This window comes from Phlebotomus papatasi, unplaced genomic scaffold, assembly GCF_024763615.1.
Source record: "Phlebotomus papatasi isolate M1 unplaced genomic scaffold, Ppap_2.1 HiC_scaffold_45, whole genome shotgun sequence".
NCBI lineage: Eukaryota > Metazoa > Arthropoda > Insecta > Diptera > Psychodidae > Phlebotomus > Phlebotomus papatasi.
In genome coordinates this window covers 42,481-64,338 of record NW_026604651.1, presented here as the reverse complement: position 1 = coordinate 64,338, position 21,858 = coordinate 42,481, and positions in this window count along the sequence as shown.

The following is a 21,858-nucleotide window of genomic DNA, read 5'->3' as shown; positions in this document are numbered from 1 at the left end:
ACCCGAATTTGCCAGCTGCTAAAACTGAAGATGAAATCAGCTAATTTTTTGGTTGAAACTGTGGGAAATTCTGTCCATTCATCGCAATACTAAACAGATGTCACGATTCGCCCATGGATGAATACTTCCAATCATGCGATCCCGATCAACTGTCTGGTGATGAAGAACATAACGGGTGATCAGCCAAATTGGGATGTCAAATCGCTGAACATAGCCATTCCAAACACAGTTACTGGTAATTTCCAATTAAATTGAGTCTCAGTGCTTTGGCTGTCCAGTTTGTCTCATCTTCCAGCGGTTTTCCTGGTGACTTCCCTGGAGTGAATTGCCATCGAGCGTATGCGTCCTGCGGCCGCTCTCTGGCCAGCGGCTGTTGTGTATTGGTGTGCTGCCTCCGCAGCTATACAGTGTGATCTGCCTTTTCGTCGGAATTTGCAGCGCATTGAGACTTAGGCAAATTTTTGCCGCTGCTGAGGAATTTCTGCAGTGGGGCACCGATACGTTGGCCCCCACTTCCTGGTAATTTCCAATTAAATTGAGTCTCAGTGCTTTGGCTGTCCAGTTTGTCTCTTCTTCCAGCGGTTTTCCGGGTGATTTCCCTGGATTGAATTGCCATCGAGAGTGTACATTCCTGTGCGTCCTCCGGCCGGCTGCTGTGGTGTTTTGGTGTGGTTGCCTTTGCGGTGGTACGGTTGCATCGGGATTTGCGGTGCAGTTGGTTCAATATGCCTTCTACTCGTACACGTTGCTGTAGCTGTAATGCAGCTATTACTCCTGTCAAGTCCCCAGGGGTCCAGTGTTCTGGTGCTTGCCAGCGGTGGTACCACTTTGACTGTGTCAGTCCGGTGCTGTCACCTGAAACCATTGCTGCTATCAACCTTGGTAATGCAATGTGGACTTGCTCACGGTGCTCGTCTCATAACCGTTGCTCAACATCATCGGGAGGCGCTCGTTCTCTTGAGGGATTAGCGACCATTGTTGAGTCTATGAATTCTCGAATTGCTATCCTGGAGGCCACTACTGCTGAGCTCTATGAGCGTGTTTTGCAGTTGAGCGCAGCTGAACTTGACCTGAAACGTACAGCGACTGGTCTCATTGCTGAGAACTCTGCTGTGACTCACAGAGTGTCTGTGCTTGAGGCGGGACTTCTGCGTCTGGATACCGTTGGATCCAATAATCATGATGATTCAGTCCGGTGACTAGAGGCACTCATTGATCGTCACTCTTTGAGTAGGGTTTCTGGAGATATCTCTTTCCGTGATGCCCTTCAAATATCGGGTAATGGTGGTGATATTAGCCCGATTAATAAGCTCCATCCTCCATTCCGTGGCCCCTCACCGGGTCGTGGATCTCTGCGACGGATTGACGCCAGTGTCGGGTTGGGCACTTTGCCTTCGCTCAGATGGGACTCGGGGGATCTTCCGGGCCCATCCGATGAATTTCGTTCAGGATTACCAAATACTGATGTGGATCCTGTGCCGCCTACCAGGGCCCCGCCTGTCTTGGTCCCATCTACCTCGGTGCTACCTGCCGCGGTGCCGCCTGCTCCGGTACCGCCTGCCCCAGTTCCGCCCACCTCAGTCCCGCCCGCCCCAGTTCTGTCCGTCCCAGTCCCGCCTGTGGATTTGAATGACCGGAGGGATCATCAGGGACGACGTAAAAAGCGTAGAAGGCGTGATCTGATTGTCGGTTCTGCAAGTGCGGCCGCTGCGCCGAGTGGTCTTTTGGCGGCTCCTGTGTCACAGGAGCAACGGAGCTCTGGACTTGCCTGGGTTTATGTTACCCGTGTCCACGTGGATGCTACGGAGGCGAACCTCCGTCAACATGTTGCCAGTCTTGGGATAGACTCATCTTCTGTGGTTAGAGTTATTCTGGCCTCGAATCGTTCTGGAGGTGCCAAGTACTCTGCTTTCCGTGTTGGTGTACGGAGGGAGCTTGTGCAAGGCCTGCTGCGGGGAGAGGCCTGGCCGGACGGCGTTCGCGTTGGTAGGTGGTCTTTTCGGCGGAGACAGCGCTCAGCTCATTGATTCCGACTCTGCATCTCACGATCGACCTCCTGCGACGGCCGCGGCTACTTCTAACGGAACATCGGCGGAATCTCTGCAACGCACAAATGAATTATCCGAGTTTGTAATAGCCCATATTAACGCGAGAAGCTTGTGGTGCCACATTGACGAGGTGCGGCTCCTTCTGTGCGACTTCAGGTTCTCGGCGCTGTGTGTCTCGGATACCTGGTTGAATGATTCTATTCTGCTCGCTTCTGTGATGGCTCCCGGTTATAGACTGTATCGGTCTGATAGGGGTCCTGGGAGAGGTGGTGGAGTCGCCATATATCTCTCGGACAGTTTTGTGGCCTCAGTTCATTCCTCTGGTCAATTGGGATCTCTGGAGTACCTATCCCTAACTGTTTCTCGTCCGAACTCTTCTTTCGCATTCATTCTCTGCGTTTGTTATTATCCACCCCCTGCTCGATCTATTGAGCCACTTGAAGAGTTGTTCGATCTCTTAGCAACTTTTGGTTGCTACTTTATTCTGGGCGACTTCAATATTAATCTTCTTGAACCTAGCCGTCTCGGCATAGATTTTCTCTCTACTTGCCGTGTTTTCTCTCTCAGCCATATACCCTTCTCTGCAACTCGTGGTCAGTCCTTGCTCGATTTAGCGTTGTTTCCTAATAATTGCCAACAGATGCTCCGATCTTATGGTCAACAGGCTTTGCCTGGAATTTCTGACCATGACATGATTCAGCTCTCCTTCAGTATCCCGATGGTGGATAGGTCAAATCGTTACCGCTTGGTGAGAGATCTCAGGCGTGTTGATTCGGATTCCCTTCTCCGGGCGGCTGCTAATATTGATTGGCAGTCGGTAAACTTATTACCGTCGGTCAGTGATTGGGCAGAGATGCTGGGTGGCCTCTTGAACTCTCTTTTTGAGTCACACGTCCCCTTGAGAAGGGTTCTCTTGCACAATCCCAGGACTCCGTGAATGCGCCCATATATTTTGAGGGCAATCCATGACCGCGATAATGCTTACAGAGAGTGGAGGAGCTCTGGTCAACTTTCTGATTGGTCCACCTTTAAAGTGCTTCGCAATAAAGTGAAGACTTTGATACGGGATGCGAAGACAGCTTACTACCATTGTCAGCTGGATCCATCGCTAGAGCCTGCTGTTTTATGGCGCAATCTAGGTCGACTGGGGCTTAAGAAGACCTCGTTTTCAGCGGACGCTGATCCGAATGAGCTCAACTCATTTTTATGTTCCGCAGGTCCACGTCTTGATTGCCCTTGTCCTCCTTTTTCTGGTACTATGGTGCCCGAATTCAATTTCCGGTGTGTTCCTTCACACGTAGCTTTTTCGGCAATAATGCGAGTTAAGTCCTCCGCGGCTGAAGTCGACGGAATCTCTCTTGACTTCATCCGTTTACTTTTACCAGTCCTGCTTCCGTGTCTCACAGACCTCTTCAACTTTGCTATCACATCTTCTTCCTTCCCACTTGCCTGGAAGAGAGCTGTGGTGGTTCCTATCCCTAAGGTGCCTGCCCCCGCTTCTGCCTCTGATTTTAGACCCATTAGTATTCTGCCTGCGCTGTCGAAGCCTCTCGAGATTATTCTTCTGGACCAGATGACTGCACACCTGGAACGTAATAACCTCCTGTGTGATTTTCAGTCTGGGTTTCGTAAGAATCACAGTACTGTCTCGGCTCTCCTTAGGGTCAATCATGACATTGCATTGGCTTTGGATAGAGCCATGTTTAGCATTCTGGTCCTTTTGGACTTCTCTAAAGCTTTTGACAGCATTTCGCACTCTTTGCTTTGCAACAAACTTCAGAGTCTTTTTGGATTTTCTACGGTGTCTATCCGCCTTATAAAGTCCTACCTTGTTTCCAGATCACAGATTGTAAGAGCTGGCGAATCGGCCTCATCTCCTTTGAACCTTACTCATGGTGTTCCTCAGGGCACTATTTTAGGACCCATCCTCTTCTCGCTTTTCATAAATGATCTCCCGCAAGTACTTGGGTATTGCGCTTATCATTTGTACGCAGATGATGTGCAAATTTATTGTTCCGGGGATCCGTCGAATTCGTCCCACGTGTTCGAAGCGGTGAATGATGATCTGGAGAGGATCTCTCTTTGGGCTCACAATAATGGTCTTCTGCTGAATGCTAAGAAGTCTCAGGCACTGTTAGTGCATTCGAGGGGTAGAAACCCTACCCCTTTTCCACTTTTCCTCTCGGACGAAGTAATTCCTCTCTCCTCCAGTGTGAAAAACCTCGGTGTTATCTTTAACGATACACTTACTTGGTCCGATCACGTAGCTGAGATTTGTCGCAAGGTTTTTCTTACACTGCGTACATTGCGACGATATCAATCTCTTACGATTCGCAACGTGGTGTGCAAAGCATTCAGATCAGCTCTAAGAGTCTTTAAGTAATCGGTGGAAATTTTCTCTACTAAAGTGATAATTTTCCCCAAATAAAAGTCGTAAGAGAGAGAGGAGAGACTGTAGTTTAGGCAGATAGTGGAAAATCCCCACAGAAAGGAGTAGAAGTTATTAAAAAAGTGGAAACAAAGTCACACACTTTTAGTGAGGTTAGGTGACACGTGCAGAAAGATGCCACCGTGGCTTCACGGTGGGGCCCATCGGGACTTCTTCCCGCTTGGGTCGCGGGATTTCCCGGCTCTGGAAAGAACTGCAAGGAAGAGAAGAGAAGAAACCTTTACTGCCAGATACGAGGAAATCGAACGCATAGACAATGCAGGACGATTCCTGATAATGAAGAACGTATCTCAGGAAACAGACTCAGTGATTCCCCTTTCACCTTTTGCGGTCGCGAGATCTCTACGATCGCTGGGAGATGTGAAAGATATCACGAGACAGAAGGACGGAACACTAGTCATTGAGTCCAAATCAAAGGAACAAACTGCCCGCCTGCTTAATATTAAAAAGGTGGGAAAGCACGACGTACGTGTGACGGAACATCCAAGACTTAATAGATCTAAGGGAATTGTCAGGTGCTGGGATTTTGTTTATTTGGATGAGAAAGAGTTGCTGGAAGAGTTGAGACCCCAAAAGGTAGTGGAAGTCCGACACCTTAAAAGGAAGGTTTCGGAAGTGGAAAAAAGAGCCAGCCAGAACCAAGCCCAACCCTCAGTATGGAAAAATACTGGCACATTTGTCGTTACCTTCGATCTTCCAGAAGTACCAAGAGTACTTAAAGCTGGATATCTTAGATTGGAAGTGAGACCTTTCATTCCAGACCCCATCCGTTGTTTCAGCTGTCAGAAATTCGGACACATGAAAATATCCTGCAGGGGCGTAGCAATGTGTGGGAGGTGTGCCGAAAAGGATCACTACCCAGATCCTTGCACAAAGGCTGTGAAATGTATTAATTGTGGAGGCGAGCACGTCAGTTGGAGCAAAAGATGTCCCGAATACATGGCGGAGTTCGAAGTACAGAAAATCAAAGTCTATGAAAAAGTCTCGTTCGCAGAGGCTAAGAGGATCTTCATCGAAAGAATGGGACAATCAAGACGGACATTCGCAGACACTCTTAAGCAGCAGGAAACCCCTGTGATGGAAGGATGCACCAATTGTCACTGTGACTCTTGTAAGCTTCTGAGGAAGGAAAGTGCTGAACAAAACCTACAAAAAGAATTCACGGAAGTTGAGACAGTACCCTGCATCAATCCAACCCAAATGGAAGAGCAGGAATTACCATTCGTTGTTGAAGTTGAGGTCCACAAAGAAGACGCCAAAGATACAGAATTAATTTCCGAAAGCCCGGAAATTTCTACACTGTCAGAAAAGGAGGAAGCAGAATCAGACGATGTGGAGCCCTTAGAAGAAGCAGAAGCAGGACTAGATGAGGAGGGTATGGAACTAGATCATACTCTTGAAAAAAACGAGGAACAGATTACTGCCCAGTCCCACACAATAGGGACTAACCCAGTGTCACCAAAGTTGCTGTCCCATCCACAAGGTCAAAGGTGCCCCAAAAGAGCGAAGAGTTCCCGTTCCTCAGAAGGTTCTGAGGAAAAGAAGACAGGAGCAACATCCACAAAAAAGAACAAGAAGAAGAAGACAGCGCCAGTTCCCTCACAGTCGGGAAGGTATTCCCGATCCGGGAGTCCCAGGGAACACATAAAAGCAGCAACACAGAAAGACGCACATTTGAGTCCCAGAACGATTAAAAACATCGTAGGAATAGATTAGGTATTTATCTTTACATTTCTTGGCGTGGGGGTAGCAGGGCGGAGGGTGATCAGGGTATCGATGGCTACTCGGTTATCGATCTCTGGCTACAATACTCTGCCTTGCCTCCCCCACGCCGGGAATTCTCAAAATCTCTTAAAGTTGTTTTATGATGATTCTAATCCAATGGAATATTAACGGTTTCTTTAATAATTTTAATGACTTAAGGCTTCTGGTGAACAAATTTAACCCAGACATTATCCTTTTACAAGAGACTCACCTTAAAAGTTCCGATAATCCCTCCCTAAGAGGGTATCACATAGTCTCTAACAAGAACCTTTTTGACTCTGCTCATGGGGGTTCTGCAATATTGCTCAAAGATGATTTGGTCTTCTCCGAAATCTCATTAAACCCCGATATAGATGCTGTTGCTGTTTCATGCTCGTTTAATGGTAAAAGAATATCCTACTGCTCGATCTATTTAAAACCCCAACTGCGTAATATTCAACAAGAAATTACATCAATTTATAATTCCATGCCCTCTCCCATGATCATTGGGGAAGATTTTAATGCCCACAGTACTACGTGGGGCTGCGAGAGAACTAACACCAAAGGTAGCCAAATTGAGGATTTTGTCTTAAACAATCAGGTCTTTCTTCTGAATGACGGTAGTCAGACATATCTACACCCTGGTCATGGTAGTTTCAAATCAATCGATCTAACTTTGTCCTCGCCTGCAATTTCAATTTCATTAAATTGGGAAGTGATTTTAGAAACATATAATAGTGATCACCAACCAATCCTAGTTACAGATTTCTCCTCACATGAAAGTAACACATGTAGAGTTAGATGGAATGAAGATAGGGCCGACTGGGGGATCTTTTACAATAGTTGTATAGGGGCATTTGACTTCCCGGATGACCTTGATCTATTAGAACAGGTTAGACTATTCAATGAATCAATTTCAAGAGCAGCATCCCTTAGCATGCCCCAAACCAGAGAGACCCCGAGAAAGCGAAAAGTACCATGGTGGACAGACGAGGTTAAAGAGAGTGTTAAAGAAAGAAATAGAGCCTTCAGAAAATTCCATAGACACCCCTCAACAACAAATCTAGATCTTTTAAATCAGAAAAAGCGGGAAGTGAAAGTTAAAATCAAGGAAGCCAAAAGGGATAGTTGGACAAAGTACGTTAACACAATTAAGGCAGACACACCTCCGAAGATGGTGTGAGACAAAATTAGAAAAATATCAGGAAAACACAAACCAGTCAAAATAAGAGAAATAGTCCATAATGGACAAACGTTAGTAACAGAAGAAAGTATGAGTGAAGCTTTAGCTGAATCGTTTGCGCAAAACTCTGATAATTCAACATCGTCTGTAGAGGCGTTTCATCATAGAGAATCCCTGACTTCTTACCAAACAGTGCCACTGAACAATTCGTGTTCTGAACTAAATCTACCATTTTCAGATTCAGAGGATTCAGATCTGGACATTCAACAGTTGAGCAAGTGCATAGAATTGTGGACAAAATTGGAGAGTCTTTCGAGAACCAGCAATACTGTTCGGCGGCTTTCTTGGACGTAAGCCAAGCTTTTGACAAAGTGTGGCACACTGGTTTGCTGTACAAGATTAAAAAAGTTCTCCCTCATCAATGGTTTTCGATTCTGCGGTCATATTTGTATAATCGCTCCTTTGTTGTGAGATTTCAGACAGCAACTAGTGATCCACGCCCTATCTTATCTGGAGTTCCACAAGGCAGTATTCTGGGACCAGTTCTTTATTCTATATACACCTCAGACATGCCTAAGAAAAATGACAATATGCTTGCAACATATGCAGATGATACAGTCATACTCTCCTCCCATGAGAATTCTGTAATCGCATCTAATAAACTCCAGGACAGTCTGAATGCAATTGAAATTTGGTCTAAAAAATGGAAGATTAAAATAAATAGCCAAAAGTCCACACATATGACATTCAGTTTAAGGAGAGGATCTTGTTCACCGGTAGTGTTGGGTGGAGAACTGATCCCACATAGAGACGACACTAAATATTTGGGCATACATCTCGACAGGCGGCTTACTATGAGGAAACACATATGGACAAAGAGGCTTCACATTGGCGAGATAGTCAGGAAGATGTATTGGCTAATGGGAAGGAATTCTCAATTATCTATCGAAAACAAACTTTTACTTTACAAGACGATAGTTAAACCAAAATGGATGTATGGCATCCAAATCTGGGGTGCTGCTTCAGCATCAAACATCGAAATCTTCCAAAGATTTGAAAACAGGATATTGAGAAGTATCTTGAATGCCCCATGGTATGTACCTGCCTCCGTCATCAGGTGTGACCTTAACATGCCCTCTGTCCAGGACGAAATCCGAATAAGTGCTCGCAAGCATCGACAAAGGCTGATAGCTCACCCGAATTTTCTTGTTCGCAATTTATTGCTCGTCCAACCTAAGCGAAGATTGAAGAGGAGTAGAACCTTAGTGTTTGTCAATTAGGTTTCTATTGAACCATAGTTTTCTTTTTTTTTTTTTAAGGCAAGTCACTGGACTTTGTTCTTTTCGAGACATTTTTATTCTTCATTGACAGAACAGTTGCTTATTGTATTTATAAATTATACAGATTGCAATAAAGAAGTGCGTCAAAAAAAAAAAAAAAATTCATTACAGGAAATGCTTCAAACGCTAAAGTCCGCTAAGGGGAAATCTTCAGGGCCGGATGGGATATCATACCAAATGCTTAAAAACCTTCCTCCTCAAGGAATGAGCAAACTTCTAGTGATATTGGACAAAGTCTTCGTTGAGGGTAGAATTCCTGAGATTTGGAAAAGGGCTAATGTCATCCCCATATTAAAACCGGAGAAAGACCCAACTGACCCTAAAAGTTACCGCCCCATTTCGCTTCTCAGTTGTGTGGGTAAGGTTTTGGAAAAAATGATATCTGCGAGACTTAATTGGTGGCTTGAGGCAGGAGACCTGCTTACGGTTCACCAGTCCGGATTCAGAAGGAATTGAAGCACAACCGATAATTTAGCATACTTACAGCATTTCATGACCAACAAGTTAAACGAAAAAGAGCATATCTCATGCATAAGCCTCGACATCGAGAAAGCGTACGAAAAGGTATGGAGGATAGTTATACTTAATAAATTGAGGGACTGGGGGTTGGAAGGGAATATTTTTAGATATATTGAAAATTTTTTCCAAGATCGGCAATTTAATGTATTTGTAGGAAATCGAATGTCTTCAAACCACATCCAAGAAAATGGAACTCCTACAGGGAGTGTCCTGTCAGTCCCACTGTTTTTAATAGCCATGAATAGCGTCTCAGACTACCTAAGCATCTCGGGTGTTGAACATCTACTCTACGCAGATGATCTAATATTATTTGCTTCAGGGAGGACCTCCGAATCCCTCGAAAACAAAATGCAAGAAGCTTTGAATAATTTAGAACTCTGGGCCCAGGACTTTGGTTTTAATTTTTCAGTACCAAAATCAAAAGTACTGCATGTGTGTAGAAAACGTAACTGCAGTCATCCGGTCTATACACTTAAGGGAAACACGATAAATGAAGTCAGTCATCTCAAAATCTTAGGAATTAAATTTGATTCCAAATTAACGTTTAACCAACATATTAAAGAAATTAAGGAAAATTGCCAGAAGAGGGTTAATTTAATCAAAGTGTTGTCCAACGTAGAATGGGGGGCAGATAGACAACAACTTTTAGGAGTCCACCAGGCACTAGTTTGTGGAAAATTGGACTACGGTTCAATATCATATGGATCAGCAGCTAAAAGCATGTTAAGGAAATTAGATCCAATACACAACGCAGGGATTAGAGCGGCAACCGGTGCTTTTAGAAGCTCTCCAACTGAGAGCATCCTGGCGGAATCGGGATTAATGAGTTTAGAAGATAGGAGAAATTTGTTTTCAGTAAAATTTTGGAACAAGATGGTAGCCAATCAAGGTATACCGATCTACCAGCAAATGTGCTCTGGATTCAGAAGGGGAAGCAGGGTGGTGTCCTGGGTGGCTAAGGCTACAGCGATACTTAGACGGTGGAATCTCCCTAGGCATAAGCCTTTCTTTTACTTTGAAAGGCAACCGTACTGGACCCTCAACCATCAACGTATTGATCTCTCACTAGATAGTCATATTCTTAGAATTAATCCGAATAGGTCGAGGCAAATAATCTTTAATAAGTTAGAGGGAAATAATATAAATACAAAAATTTTTGTTGCAGGAAATAAGTTTTTAGGAAAGGCTGGGTATGGTATTTGGGTGGAGGACTCGAGATGGATTATAGAAGGAAAAGTTAACGACATGGCTTCCAATACTACATTGGGTGAGAAGGCCTTAGTAGCGGCATGTAAATTAGCCGCAAATCTCCCAAACCCCCTGATAATCACGAACTGGGAATCAGTGGCGCAATAGGCAAGACCGTTGGCTCTTGGGCGGATCGATTCCCTGGCTCGACTTACTGTTGTGAGTTCGAGTCCCGCCCGGTGCAAAGATCTGAATGTCTAATGTAGGCAATTTTCATATGGTAATAACGTAATATAATGCACCGCCTACGCCCAACAACTCCGGGAGCATAGAAGAAGCATCCACAATACGGGGAAGGCGCTCCTGGGCGAGTCTACAAACGGACTAGCAGATTCTTCTAACACGGGATATGGACATTGTAAAATGATTACCTTTGTAATGAATATATCTCGATACGATTAATAATAATCACGAACTGTTTACAAGGCTTAAAAAACTTGTGTAATCTTCGCTTGGTGTCAGGTTACACCGGCCAGTTGAGAGATTTGGTTGTTACTAGTCAGTGCAGGTTCCTATATGATCCAGGCTACAGCGAAGGATTAATTAATGCTAACGCCCATGCATTTAATTCTTCCAGTCACTGTATTTCCGATTTCCAAATTGCCATTAAAGATATCAATTCTTGGTGCAAATCCATGTTGAAAAAATCAAGGATTATGAAATGGAAAGAAGTCCCGTTGACTAATAAGCTTAGAAGTTTGAAGGACATCCCTAAATTCAATAATTTTTACCAAAATAGAAGAGAGCAAGTCATATTAACCAGACTCAGGATAGGACATTGCCATTTCTCACATTCCTTTTTAATGAAAAATGAGCAACCCCCAATTTGCCAACATTGTAACGGTCAGCTCTCTGTTATGCATTTATTGGTACAATGTCCTTACCTTGAACAAGCACGTAGACAGCACAATATCCAAAATATTAGCATACAGCAGCTTCTCGGGTCAAAGGTTGAGGTCCTGGATAGGACACTATCATTTGTGATATCGACGGGACTTAGAGTATGAGGTAAAGAGATTCTTGTTTATTTTTTTTCCCCATTTATCTTTACATGTAATTAGTTTTTATACCCGGTAATTATCCATTGGATTGTTATCAAATAGGTTCAAGCCAAATAATTAATTAATTTCACATTCGCTATCTATTTAATCATTTCATGAAGTCTTAAAAGTACCTGAATTAAATTTAATATATATATTTCTCCTTTTGTTAAAAGCTTGAACCGTTTACTTTAGTCCAATTGATTTTTTTTTAATTCAAATTTTGTAAGAGTGCTGGCTTGTCAGACCTCAGTTAGGGCAATGCTGTCAAGTAGTTTAGGTTAGATGGACTCACTTATATTTGTACAAAATAGCCTCATGGCTGAAGTACAATAAAGAATTAATCAATCAAATCAATCTCTTACTCCAAGGGAAACCAGATTGCTTTTAGTTAGAGCGCTAATTGTTCCATTTTTCACCTATGGGTGTGAACTGTTCTTCAGAGCACATTGTGAGGTCCAGGATCGTCTGAGACTGGCTTTCAATTCATGTTTGCGTTACGTCTTCGGACTTCGCAAATATGATCACATCTCCGTATATGCTGACTCCGTACTCGGTCTTCCACTGCCCGGTTATCTCGATACCCGTGTGGTGGATTTCATCTCCAAGATTCTTTCAACTGGTAGGCCGCGGTACCTCGCAGAGCTTGTGGTGGCTGGATCATCTTCAAGGTATTCGCGTCTCCGTGTGCCTGGTTCAGGGAGTCGTAATTTTCGCAACTCCATTTTTGTGGAGGGTGCAGGGGGGTCGGTTTCCTATACTTCCAATGCTTTAGAAATGGAACCTCAATTTTCTATATACCTCTCACTCACTTGTTTGGAAAAGAATAGCAAATGAGGGAGTGTCCGTTACGGACGTCTGGAATTTAAATTGCGCGGGATCTTCAATTACGCGCGCAGGGAAATTTTATTTGACACTCATGCGGTGTACTTTGGGCCACAGAGAGAGAAAAAAGTTCGCTTCCGTTTTGGACAGTTAAGCAGATGTGCAAAGTGATTTGTGAAGAGAAAAAAAGACTCGAAAAGGTGGAATTTTTATTAAGTTTAATCCAAGGGGTTACTCAAGTATGGAATACCGACACATTTTTTCGCTAGAATCCATGGAATCCATGGAATCACTGATTAGATTCTGGCAGAATCTCAAATGGAATCCATACAGAATCACTAGAATCAATTGGAATCAAATGGAATCACAGAATCTCTTATTTCCGATTGGTATTATTTTAACAATATGATCCATGAAATTTAAGAAGTATTCTTGAAAATACCGATTAATGATAACTTTTACTTTGTTGAAATTATGTAGCATTTTGTTGCAAAAAGTGTTTGCTTAAAAAGATTATCACAGGTCTCTTTTTGAGTTCGAGCAGTAAAAATAGAAATATAAAAAATATTAAAATTCAATCAATATTGTGAAAAATTGAATTTATTTTTACATTTGATCTGATATATTTATTACACAGCAAATATCTGTGAACTTGCAAAAAATATCTTAGATTCCTAAGTCAAAAACTAAGCTACACCGCTGCAAAGAATTTCCCTACCTCCATAAATCACAAATCCAAGTTCTTCTGATGAAATTGCTCGCCTTTCGATCAAGATCCCATACCAACTCGCACAGACACTTGACTTCGTATAGATAATTTTCGAAAAACAGTGAACAATTTTCAAAAATCGTTTTATTTCGAAGATTGAATTTGACTTCCTGTCGAAGTTGTTGAAGCCTTCATCCTCTTTCCTAATTTGAACTCTGGTTACCAATTTATTTTCTTGAATAGCTACTCTTACTTTATAAACATAATTTAATAGGGTTTGTAATGAATTAATGTAAAGAATTTGAATTCAGTGACCTTTAAAATCCTTTAAGTACGATTTACTCAGCAGTGATCCATAGAGAAATTAATTTTACCTCACTTTCTAAAGTTACTTTTGTCAAATGTTTGTACGTAATCATAAAGTAGAAGGTTATAGAAATTTAGAATATTGTTTTGCAAATCTCCAACTGTTTGATATAGTAACTAAATATTTAAGCCCAAAAGTGACGAATTTTCAAATTACCGTGCTGATGAGTAAATTTTTTTATTTATTTATTTTTTATATTTCCAATTTTTTAAGCAAATCACTTTAGGGAATATAAATAATATATTTCATTAGAGCGAAAATTATCATTCATTAATACAGTCAGAAAACTTAAATTTTTGGGCTCTTTTTGTTTTTATCTGTTGGATTTTCTATGGTCAGATCTAAGACATTTCATTGCTTTTGTTTTATTTCATTATTATTGTTAATATTCGGTTACTAAAAAGCGTTTCGTCCTTAACCCTTTAAAGACGAATGAAGCACCGGTGTCCCATAAAGAAAATAATTTTTCCTGACCACTTAAAGCTTTTTTTCTAATGTTTTTGCGTAATAGAAGTAGAAGTTTGAAGGGTTAAAGGAATTTAGGATATTTTTTGCAAGTCTCCAACCATTTGCTAAATAATAAATAATTAAGCTAAAAAATGACGAATTCTTAAATTCTCAATTGGTTATAAATATTTTTTACACTTAAGTATAATTGTTTTTTAAGCAAAACCGTTTTGGGAAAAGAAACTACAATGCTCATACATATTTTTTTTTAATCTACCGGCAAATTATTGGGAAGAATTCGTCAGAGTATGCAGATAGATTCGTCAGAGTATCTGCAGAAACTTTCTGACGAATTTTGTACCAGGTCTAAATAAAATTCGCAGGAATTCCTAAAGATTTATCGGTAGATTTTCGGCAGAGATGTAGATATTCTCTGTATAAATCTAAAAGATATCTGACGAAATTATTTGATCAGACTTTTTTCAAAGTGAAAGTCACTTGTCAAAACGAAACCTGAAATATTTTCTTTTTTAGTTTTCTGCTCCGCCTACAGAACCCAACAGGATTTGCATAGACAAAAATAACAAATAAAATTAATCCTATGTCACAATATGAAAAATTAAGAGAAATTTGAACACTGGAATAAACTGAATCACAAATTGGAATAATTGAGAATCACGGAATACAGAGTTGAATCATTAAGAGAATCACACAATTAGAATCATTGGAGTCACAATGGAATCTCATTGGAATCACATGGAATAATGGAATATGGACACAAATTTTCGACCTTGAGTAACCCCTTGGTTTAATCATCAAACATTGTTAATTTGTTGAACGATTTGTACTTGAGGTGGTGGGAAAATAAATTTGGTGAAAAGACAATTAGAAGTGAGTGAAAAAGTAGTTATTCTTGTGGCGGAGCCCCTCGTGTCTTCCAGTACTTGGGATTTTCGGCTTCTCACTGCATTGGTGTCTTCTGGGGAATCTTGTGGAAGAATTGGGCAGTTCATCAGGAAGATCTTCACCTGGAAAACCCACTGAGAGCACCCTCGAAGCAATCCAGAAGGCGAAATAGGTGCCGACTTGACCTGGGACAGCCCACGAGGAGAAAAATTTTTTACTCCTTCGGCCCCATCGGCTTGGGGAACGGTTATTTCATTCATCTCTTTCTATCTCATCAATAGGTAAAGCAGTATTGCATCTTATCATTTCATCTTGAGCATATTGGGATTATCAGGCATTTTATATCTCTTTGAAAGGTAATTGTCGCAGCATAACCAGTACACCCAAGGGGGAAATATCTTGTAGGAAATTAACAAGCACTATTTATTTTATTGAAAGGTTCGTACAATTGCGTACAGGGAGTGAGACAAACAATAGCAATTTTCGATGGAAGAAAGAATCTTGATTTTCGGACTCTAATGCAACTTAAAATCAAATGTACTCGGGCAACTTTTGTTTAAATAGGGTAAAGATCATATTTCATTGAAAAGATATGATGAGAAAAGAAAGATAATCGTGTAAAAACGAAAAAAACCAATCTGTAAATAATGCCCGAAATGACATTTCAAGAGAGTCGAAAGAGAGAAAGTGGGTGGGAGAGAGACCTTCACGGGAAATATGTGATTCGCTCAAAATTATTACTGGAAAATTAACTCAGGTCAAAGTTACTGCAATTTTAGACCTATTGTGTTAATTTGGTTGAGGTGTTATTTCTTAAAATAAATTAAAAAATCAAAGAGAGTGCAAAAATTTTCTCGCGAATCTCTCAATTTTCTCAATTTGACTCCCCCATAACAACAGTTCTGCAGTTAGGATTTTCATAGGACATGTCCACTGAATTTTAAAGACATGTCTTATTCGCACCCAACACGTTATAAAATCTATTGAAATACCAAATTATTTTGTGAAAAGTGTCTAAAAACTAAAAAGAACTAAATGATATAATATTGTTGAATAAAATAAATAGCAATATGAAGAAGTAAGGCGAGATAAAAATGGATTATTAAAGAAGAAAACGACACATATTAATTATTCTGAAAAAATTATAACAATTCTAATTTTTGTGACTATTTCACTCATTTTAATGCTCAACCTCAAGGAGAGAACAGTATATTACTTCATAATAAAGGAGCACAAAAAGTTATTAAAAAAATTAACTGAAAAAACTACACAGTAAAAAAATTTACAACCACTACGATTGGTAATTTTTGCACGAGCGCTATGGTTGTAAATTTTGTGTATTGGAAATGTTGTGTATTGGCAAAGTTGTGTATTTTCAATTTTATAAAATGGCTTCCTGTCTATAATTTTGATTGTAGAGCAATTTTTTTCGGTTTATTTGTATTATCTGTGATATGTCTCGGTATTAAACTAAGAAAAAAAAGAAAAAAAGAATAAAAAAAGGAAAAAAAATAAGAGAGAGTCTGAGACTTGAACCCATAATCTTTGCGTTGATGGTCTCGTGTTTTCTGCCTGCGCTACCGACTTGCTTACTTCTCTTCAGCAAATGGCCAAGAGTTGCATCGTCAATTTTTCTAATTTACATGATGCTTCCTCTGTTTTCTGTTATTACATAATTATTCCTAATTTTTCACGACTGAGGCACATTTTAAGAATCCAATGAATGATTCCAGAAGACAATTAGGCAGTTAAAAATGTAAAATCTATCTGAAATCTTAGAAAAATTGCAATAGTAAACAATGGAATTTTGACAGTTCTCACACAAATTTTCCAATACACAAATTTCCTTACACAATACATAATTTTACTAGCATTATGTTAGTATCGTACCACCACTATGATAGTAATTTTACAATTTACAACCATATTGCTTGTGAATTTACAAAACTTTTCAAATACACAACTTTATTTCTCACACAATTTTTTACTGTGTAATACGTATTTTTCATCTATTTTTTGTGCAAAAATATTCAATATTTTTCTATCGAATTCTTTTTGCCAATATTTCTTTGTTACCCGTTTTTATTGCACTTATCATAAAAACTCTCAATTTTGTCCTGAAACTGGAATTTGTTGTAACAAAAGACACTGCGTTCTCTCTCTGATTGAATACTTTCGACTGATTTTTGTGGAATTTGTTAATGTTTGAATTGAAAAAGAGAAGCAACGGTAATAGCGTTCAGTTCTTTATCGGCCGTGGCAAAGATAGCATCGGAAATTTTGTCTGAAAATTTTGCGAGAAAAAGTAAAAATTCAAGAAAGAAAAAGTGTTTTCCAAAGCTTTTATGTATTATTGGACGATTAATTAATATTAGGTGTCATTAAGATGGAGTGTGTAGTGAAAAAGTGTGGGAACAAGCAGAAGGACAATCTTTCTGGAATCTCATTTCACAGAAATAATTAGTTAGAATTTAAAAAAAAAAATTGTCAAGGGGGTCGTTAGGAAAACGCGATTTTAAGATTTGGGGTTGGGGTACAGTGGGTTGAGGCAGAGACGGATGGGAACCATTATTAGAAAGACCTAACTCTCAGATACAATATATGTTAAAATTAAATCGAAATCCCTTCATAAATACAGAAAATGCAGTCCGATCAAGACATTTTTGATTATAGCTCGGGTCATGGAACATCGAGGGAGGAGTGCGACCCACCGTTGGAAAGGCCTCGACCTGAACTACAACATACTAACATTTAAAGAAAAACCATCGTCCAGTTTTCGAAATGTTCGAGATTGATCAATCGAAAATCGATTTTTTGATTAATCGGACCTTCGATTAAATCGGATGGAATTGGGGTGTCATAAACTTTATGGTACTCCACAAGAGCTTTCCAAAACAACAAAATTTTTCGAATTCCGATAATTAGAAGCGTAGATATGACCATTTGAAAATTGAATTTTGGACCCCCCCTCTAACTCAGGTCAGGGGGGTCCGGGGGGCTTAAGTTTGGTATCGATCGAAAGCTCTTAGGCCCAGCTATAACATACTAAAATTTGAGCCCGATTGATGTTATAGGGGCTGAGTGTGTAATGAAGAAAACAAATTTTAGGTGAATTCCAAAATGGCGGAAGGAAGAGGTGGGGATGGATCTGACATAACCTACTTTTAGCCGCCCATCAACGTTTAGCCTTTGCCTCAAATTGCTTGTCGATATCTCTCTCCGTTCTCTCTCCAAAAGTGGTTATACGACGGACGGACGGGACGTCCACGAAAATCGATTTTTCGAAGTAATACAATAATTTTTATTAACCCTCTATCTTGTAAGACCACCTCAAGACGGTCTTAACAAAAATCACATTTACAGCGATTACAATATTTTTATTTATTTAAAAGTGCTATAGTGTCCTCGGTAATAGTCTTACTAACATCTTTTGAAAGTTTGAACTCATTTTAACTCTTCGTTTAGTTGCTATTCTCAGTTTTATGTGACAGGTTAGTGAAAAAACAACAAAAAATATTTTTGCAAAAAAACTCATTTCCAATTTCAAGAAAAATACCGATTTAAAGTTATCTGACTAAAATAAATTTATTTTTTAATGAAAGATGTCTTTCTATTTAGTATTTTTTATTTAAAAAAATTGAAAAAGGCAAAAATGTGAATAATAGAAGCAAAAAGAGTTTCAAAAAAAATTTATATTTTCCCACCATGCGCCTAAACTAAAAAGAGATAATGAAGAATTGATGGTTTTCTCGACTTTATTGGATCATAATTATCTTAAAAAACATTTTCTTACAACCTTTTTCGCATATTCAAGAAAATACTGTTAGATGGTTAATTTACCTGTAGTGTTCAAACATAAACTCAGTGCTCCAAATTGTAAGTTGCCCAAAATAGTGCCATTTTCATATTAGTATTAAATATTTAATTCCCACGAAAATATAGCAATAGTCTGGTAAGACGAAGGATTTGTCCGAGGATGTTTTTCCGACATGTCAAGTGACATTATTTATAGGGCTCTCTCTCAAAAAGAATTTTTTCGAAAGAGAGAGCTCCAATTCTCAGTCGATTTTCAATGTGTTCGGACAAATTATTTTCCATAAACAGTGTATTAGGTGATAGTTACTAATTAGTTTTAGCATTAGTGAAAATATGGTTGAGGTGTTATTTCGGAAAACAGTAAGTTTTATTATAACTCATTCGAGTCGGGGGTCTCTCTGAGAGAATTATAACTCCAGGGTCAAATTAGGTGAATGTGGACAGAGAACTCGCGCTGTGATTGGCTTATTTTATTTCTCCCAAGTACGTCCGAAATCGGTTTGTTTGGGAGACAGCGATATCAAAAAATGTTCCATTTTATTCTTGTTTACGAGGGGGCTTGGGAGGGTGTTATTCTTTGGAATGCTCTGCCCAGGGAGCGAAAGAGGGGGCTTATACTGAGTCATGTGGCCTCCATTAACGCCTCGCCCTAACTTTATATGTAGGGCCATTTTCTGTACAGAGGACAGTTTGTCCTAATGGTTTTAAATAAATTGAATTGAATTTACTCTGGCTGATCCAAACTGGAGTGAGAGTCAACCTGTGGATCTCCTTATCGGTGGTCAACATTATTGAGGTATTGTACGAGACGAAACTCATTTTCTGGGTCCAGGACTACCACTTATGAAGAATACTCTATTTGGATGGGTCATCGTGGGTCCCTGTGACAGAAATGGGGAGAGTTTCAATGTGGTCTCATGCAATCTGGCCGCTCTGGAGACCTGTGAGCAAGCACTCAAGAGATTCTTCGCAATTAGGATGTTCCAAGCCATGCTTCTACCACTGAAGAACACAAAAGGGTCGAAGAAATCTATTGTACAACAACTACTCGAGACGCTGAGGGTCGTTTTGAAGTAGATCTACCACTCAAACCCAGTGTCGAAAATTTGGAATCAAACCGCTCAAATGCTCTTCGTCAGCTACACTTCTTGATGACCAGGCTTAGAAAGAATCCGAATCTCTGAGAGCAGTATGCTCAGATCTTCGAGGAGTATTTGGAGAAGGAGTACATTGAGGTTATCCCATACAATGAATTGGAGCTGAAATCCTACTATATGCCACATCATTGTGTCGTAAAGGAAGAGGCAGTGTCCACAAAAGTAAGGATTGTGTTCAACGCAAGCTCTCCATCTTCATCTGGACTGAGCTTAAATGATGTGTTGATAACCGGTCCGGTCGTATAGCCTTCCTTGATGACAGTTCTTCTAAATTTCCGACATCAACCTGTGACTTTCACATGTGACATCGTGAAGATGTACTTGCAAACAACGGTTCACGAACAACATAGAGATTTTTTAAGGTTTCTGTGGACTACATCTTCCGACAACAGAGTGAAAGATTTTCGCTTCAAAAGAGTCTGCTTCGGAGTATCATCGTCTTGTAGTGGAATCCTCGATCAGCATTCCATATTGTACTTTGTGATGTATATTTGTAAATACTGCAATAATATATTCAGTCTTTTGGAAACCACCTCAGCGATGAGTATCACTGTCCACCAACTCAGTACATGGCGATCCTGCCTGTGTGTTTTCTTTTTTTATGAATACTTGTCTTAACTGTGCAGCTATAAAGTTTAGAACTATCAATTTTTGTGGATTTTATTCAGTGAATGATGAGTGCAACAGTTTAAACCAAAAAAAAGGACAAAATGGGCAACAATGCGAGCAATCAGCCCACCATCGATAAAGACACTTTGGTTATAAATAATGACCACAGTAGTGAAAGTGCTCCAAGAGAGGAGATGTTCGGCAGCGCAATTAGGATGTTGGAAAATATCCTCGTTCTTGTCCTAACAGTGATGATTGCCGTGGCTTTGTACTATTTGTACAACAAAATGAAAAAGGACATTGTGAAAGGGTTAAATAAACAGTTGCAAAAGGAGATTAACCCTCAAGTGATTACAAATGTGTAAAAAGAAAATCCTGCCTCGATGATCATCATTTTAATGCCATTCAACATCCAGATGTCAGAACAACAAATCTGAGGCGATCCAGACAACTCATGGAACACCCGGTGGAGCTCTATAGGCACCAGAATGGCAGGCTAAAAGCCTTTTCAACGATAAGATTCACCGAATGATGATCTTCGAGTCTACAAAACAGCATCCAAATCTTCACTCATTTCACGCATTTGCTAAAATCTATCTTATTCCAGAAGCATTTTGTCAACGGCTAAATTTCATTCTTGCTGATAGCGCGTGCGCCAGAAACGCATATGTAGTCAACTAGTCAACACATTCCAGCACTGTCGATCTGCGTCATCAGATGAAACCTGAGAATTTTGTTTACCCACACACGACGATTGAACTTCAATGCAGCGTTAACTGATTTTGTGCATGATTCTTCAACTCAGCTGAAACCATGCAATTCCAAAGGATAACTTTGCAGATTTCTGGAGAGGGTAAAACACCACTGTAAAATGCCAGCTATTGGATACAGCATGGGACTCATCGTGAGTTTTTAATTAAATTTTAATTATGCCGCTAAAGTCGATTGAAAAATTAGAAAATTTGTTGAAGAAAAATCCAAATAGGCCAGTAACTAAAAAATTCATTGAATCTAAACAAGAAGAAATTAGACTAATAGAAGAATCTTTTTCGGATTACTATTTATCAAGTTTGATTGATTGCACGGAAACTGAAAAAGTTAAATTAAATTACCAAAAGTTAGCATTTATTGATGCTGTAAAAAGAGTTAAATTACTTTTATCAAATTTGAAAGTTAAACCACTCACGGGTTCCAATGAATCTAGTGATGATGACAATTATTGTGAGCCTGAACAATTAGATGTTGTTGATTCAAAAAAACAGGATAATATTTCTGATACAAAAATGGGTGAATTTAACGTAGTTTCAATATTGAAAGTTGTTCCTGAGTTCGACGGGACTCAAGAAAAGCTCCATAATTTTGTTGAACTTGTAGAGCTTATGAGTGAAGATTTGAGAGACGATGCTAAAATAGAGAAATTTTTAAAATTTGTTTTTCGTACCCGCATTTCTC